Here is a 6000-nt window from a genome sequence, read left to right on the forward strand (position 1 = left end):
TTCTTGCTAGATATTTTCTAAAAAGATAAAATTCTCTAGGAAAATTCCTTTGAAATTAGTGGAAGTACAAGAACCTTCCGAACAATGGGGAATGGATTTCATAGATGAAATTTTAACCAAGCCTAGTACTAGTTATTCATGGATATGGATGGAGACTACTTCACAAAGTGGGTAGAGGTTATTCCTGCTAGAAGTTCTACTAGAAAAGTGGTAAATAATTTTATATTAAATAACATCATAACCAAGTTTGGGTGTCCTAAGAGAATTGTGACTAATAATGCCACGTGCTTTAGGTCATAATAATTTATAAAGTTTTGTGACAAATAATGTATTACAAGATCAACATCATCCCCTTATCATCCACAAGGAAATGGACAAGTTGATTACAAAAATAAATGTTTTTTGAAATTAATTTAGAGGACTTTAGATGATAATAAGAAGGCATAGGATTCCAAGTTGCATTTAGCAATCTAGGTTGACAGAGTAACAATCAAGAAAGCAATAGGTGTCTCACCTTTTGACCTAGTATATGGAATCCAAGATAAAATGTCTCAAAACAATTTAACAGGCCTATAAAATTACATCTAGATGTATGATGATGATATCATAGATGACATTTAGGAGAGAATGGATGAATTGGTAGGATTTCCTGAAACAAGAAAAGAAGCCTCTACTAGAAATGTAAAATTGTAGTTGTAGACAAAGTATTTATATGACAGAAAGGCATTGGCAAGAAAATTTGAGTGAGAAGATTTGATCCTAATGTGGAATGCAAGAGTTGAGGATAAAGGCATGGAAAGTTTGATCCTATTTGGTTTGGCCCATATTTTATTGATTCTACATGGGTTGAAGAATCTTATATTTTGAAGGCATTATCTGGTGAGATATCTGAATTTCCAATTTATGGACAATTATTGAAGAAATACTTATGTTGAAGGTATTTTTCTTTCCATGAATAGTACCTAGATTTATACATCTTATAAATCTTTGAATATACGTGTTCCCCCCACCTCCCCCCCTCTCCTCTCTCTCTCTCTCTCTCTCTCTCTCTCTCTATATATATATATATATATATATATATATATATATATATATATATATATATATATATATATCCCTTATCCCTTATCCCTTATAAAAGTAGGGTGTGGTAGGGTAGGGTGCCCTATAGGGTGGGAATTTGGAATGATAAGTAGGAGTCATATTGATGCATTTACCCCTATTCCAAGGAGTTCATACCTAGAGGCAATGATAATGAAAGGTAGAGCTCAACCTCTCCCATCAGGGAGTAGTAGAGATAGAAGAGGGTACTCCTATCCCAACCCCTTTTGGGTACATATGCACCTATGGATGTGATAATCAAACCCACTCCAATTTTGTCCCAAGATATAGATATATGCCTATGGGATATATCCCCTTGGTTTTATGGATCTATATGTGTGTGTGTTTTGTTTCCCCTAGTTTGTGTGTTGCTCTTTGAGAATGTTGTGATTTTTTTGTCATGTATGTAGTATGTTGAACCCAAAAGTTTTGATTTCTTGCATGGATAGAAGTTATCCATCATCCCCAGATAGAGCCATTTTTGGCTTGTATTTTCATCATGATAAAAATGCTAAGAACCAAATGTGAAAATCTAGTTTTAAAATTGTGCACTTAGGGTTACTATGTTTTCTATTGCAGAGTTTACCCTAGGAAAAACCCTAATCACATTTATCCTAGGTCTTCTCCTTTTTTCCATTACCTTTTACCTAGTTGCATGAGTCCCCTTTCCTTTTTAAGTTATGTCTCACTGGTTAGGTTTAATTACTTCAAGTTTTGACCCTATATCTCATTGTATTTAATTAATCATTATTTTTTTGCCCATTCCTAAGTCTTAATATTTTCACTAGGCCTTGTTATATGTTCAAAACTAAAAGATCCAATGACTTGTGTTCTATCCCATTTCTAAAACTCCTCAAATAGAACACACGAGATGCTTCCATGCATCACCATTTCAACATTTCCTCATAAAATAGTGTCTTTGTGAGGCTCAAAAACCTAGAATTTTGCCATGTATTTCATCTCTAGTGAAGATTTTTCACTCTTTTTATTTAAGAAAGGGATTGAGCAAGAGTCTTAAATCAATGGACCTTGTTCAATCACATAATCCTTTTGAACCATTGATGATATTCTCTTTTGATATGAAGATCTATACCCTGTGTTGTTCCACTGAAATAACATAGGAAGCTTGGTATTCAATAAGATGTAGACATGTGGCATCCTTTGAGTAGGGATGTTGGTAGTGGGATCTGATTGATTATTGGTCCATGTTTGCAAGTTGTCAAAAGGGGCCCATGAATGAGAGGAAAATGGAATAGGATGAAATAAAAATCTATGGTTTGTGCTCTCTCACAAGTTTGTGGATTTTTTTTTTGAGATAGACTGTGATAGCACCACGTGTCCCACTCAACATTGGAGGGTTTTAAGTGATGGTTTATGCATGAGGATTTTATAGAGCCATGACTTAACCTTGAATGAATCATGGCTTCCCATCAACTCATTAAGAGATTAGAAGATTGCCAACTCCAAATGAATTTTGGGTCAATTTTGGAAAGTAGTTGACTTGGATTAACTTATTCCCTAGAAAAAGGACATGTGGTATACTTGACATAACATCTACCATGTCATTAATATCCTTTACAATGTTACACACCATTTGATCAACAAAGATAGAATGATCCTAATCCTATTTTAGGCCTAAATATTCAAGGACAATAGATAAAGCCTATGAAATAATGACAATTGTCCACAATCAAATCCATTTTGGGCTAAATCTTAAAAGAAAAAAGACTTATATGGAAAGTTTGTGGAAAGAAGACATATGCCATACATGAAACAAGTGAGAGTTTAATGTGGTATATACTTCGAGGTGGTTGAGTTGGAAAATGATGACAAGTGGCATGAATTCACTTACTGACCAAGACTAGATGACAAAAATGAGATAAATCAAGGTGGCACCACATGGTAGTGAGGCCCAATGATATTACACAGATTGCAAAGCTGAAACAAGAGGAGGTAGAAACAAGAAGGATGACCATTGATGCTCAATCTCCATAGCAAGGTGATGAGGTAATGACTAATGTCCTAAAAGGCATGATAGGCCATAGAGTAGATACTCTTAAGAAAATTTCCCATAGGAACATAGCCTTTATACTTCTTTATAGAGTGTAGACCATGTTTGCAATGAAGCACTCACATGGCTATCATCCATTTTCAATCAATGGGGGCCATACATTTAATTTCTAGAAAGATTAATCATGTTGATGGAAAAGAAACTAGATTTTCCTAACAAGATCATAATAGTAAAAGAAAGCCTAGAAATGGTGAAGGAACTAATTGACTTCTTTACTGGAAAATTGTAAATAATAAAAAATAAGATGAAGGTCTTGTCAGAAGGGATTGAGAAATGTTTCCCACCGATTTTGGATGCTAATAAAAAATTGAAGGACTGGAAAGAGTGGTTAGATTCCTTTGACTCAATGTTAACTCAAGCAAGAATAACATCAATTTTGGAAGATGAAAGTAACATTCCCTTTAATGATTTAATTCATGTACCATTTAAAGTTGAAATAGACTTAAACAATTTTTTAGTAGAATCAAAGGCTATTACATATGCCAACTGGAGCAAGGTAGTAAATGACTTGGATGATGTCAAAGGCAATGAATGTCCCACCAAAATGGAATTTGCATATGGGAAGGTAATGTAGGAGCATCCCGGGTCAATGTGTTACCCTTCTCATTTGTGTTCATTCTACTAGTAGTTTCTAAGTTTTAGTCATTGTTAAGTTGTAGCAATTGTCGAGTGCTAGTAATTTTGTAGTTTAAGCCCAGTTGAGGTTATCCCATGTCATGTTAACACTCAGGTTAGCATGTTATCCCATATCACTCTATAGTGTGTGTCGAGTTCCATAGTGTGTGCTAAGCTATTCTTCATGTGTCGAGCTATTCTTCATGTGCCGAGTTACCTAGTGTATGCCAAGTGACCCTTCAAGTGCCAAATTTTCCTCTTTGTGCTGAGTGTTAGCATTTTGGACATGTTTTTTGCATTTTTGGTGTGAGCTAACTTGTGGGATTTCTTTCAACCATGACATTTATGTTAGAATCTTTTCTTGGTATGTGTCCAGACTATTGTTGGATCAACCTTCCTATTATGTAATATTCTAGAATGATCTGTAATCCATTTTGACTAGTATAGATAGAGTGTTTAGGCTTAGATTTAGGAAAGTTTTTGGGATTTTAATGCAAAACATGAAAGATTGGAATTTGAAGCTGGATCTTCAATCTTGAATACATTTTATATTTGACCATAACCCAAAAGGCCTTATAGCTAGGCATGTATGTTGATATTTTTATGAATCAATAAAGTGTTTTGTTGTTTTTTCCTCTCTCTCCATGGTGTTGTTCTCTTTTTGTGTTTTCTTCTATTGTGTTAACCCTACAATGTTGGTTTGGATTGTTGGGTGAGTCTTTGGCCCTATGTGTCCCTTGTCCTCCTTGCATCAGGTGGTATCAGAGTGTAGTTGTTCCTTAGTGTCCAAGAAGATTATTGAAGTGTGAGTCAATTTGTACCACGACTTTGGTTCATGTAGAACCCTAATTTGGATTTGGTTGTAGGGTTTTAGATCTATGTATTTGACCTACAACTTGTAGAGGGTTACACAATTGTAGGAACCTAATTTGTAAAGATGGTTCATGGCAGAGGAAATGTCGATAATATCATGTTAGATGCATTGAGACAAATTACAACTAGATTAGATGCTATAGAGACAACCCAAAGGAGAGGAGCACATCTTGTGGATGTGAGTGATGATGAAGCGATAGCACCAAATGCTAATATGGAACTAGAAGAAGATCAAGATGAGAAAATATTGCTAAGAATATTGTCTAGGGAACATTCAAAGCCTACTGTAGAAGTTGTTCCTTATGATGGAAAATTAGATATCGATGTTGTGTTGGATTGGATCTCTGATATGGAGATGTTCTTTAAGTATGAAAACACTCCTAATAATAAGAAGGTGAAGATTGTAGTTACTAGGTTGAAAGGTCATGCTTCACTATGATGGGAGCATTTGCAAACTAATAGACAAAGGAGAGGAAAGGAAAAGATCAAAACTTGGGTGAAGATGGTGAACAAGGTAAAGAACAAATTCCTTCCTATTGATTACCAAGTTAGCTTGTTGAGAAAGATGAAAAATTTGAGACAAAAAGACATGACTATGAAAGAGTATACTAAGGAATTCTATAGGTTAGACATTAGATCTGGACATGTGGATGATGACGTTGAGAAAATTGCAAGGAATATAAACAAATTAAGATCTAGAATTTAAGATGAGATAAGTTTTGTGAAAATGGAAAGTGCAGAAGAAGTATATAAATATGCATTGAAAGTTGAGATCTTAACAAAGAACCATGACCAAAGACAAAGAGGTAGACATGGTAGATTCGAGAGAGGTGGAGGTAGATCTTATGGTGAAGGTGGTAGATCTAATAGTTTTCTGCATGATAAAGGAAAATTTGAATGGAAGAATGATGAAAAAGACAAGACTAAGTGGAAAGGTGGTAGTTCTTATTGAGGAGGTACTAGTTCTTATCAAGGAAGAGGCAATTGATATTATAGAGGTAGTTTTCATGGTAATTGTTTCAAATGTGGTAAAGAAGGGCATAAATCTTTTGAATGTAGATCTTCTAAAAGTGGGAAAAATAATAGAAATATAGTGATTCAAGGAGACATTGACAGTTCACCAAATGGACTTGAGGTTTGAGAAAATCTAATGGTGAGAAGAACCTTATGTAATAAGGGAAGTGATGGGGAACTTGTTTTAAGAAGTCTTTTTCAAGACTAGATGTAAGATGGTTGGAAAATGTTGCAAGGTGATCATTGATAGTGGAAGTTCTACAAATTTTGCATCAGAAGATTTGGTTACAAAGTTGTAGTTGTAGAAGCTGAAATATCCCAAACCT

The sequence above is a fragment of the Cupressus sempervirens genome, chromosome 2 (assembly GCF_028749045.1).
Source record: "Cupressus sempervirens isolate cs-2001-9-10 chromosome 2, ASM2874904v1, whole genome shotgun sequence".
Lineage (NCBI taxonomy): Eukaryota > Viridiplantae > Streptophyta > Pinopsida > Cupressales > Cupressaceae > Cupressus > Cupressus sempervirens.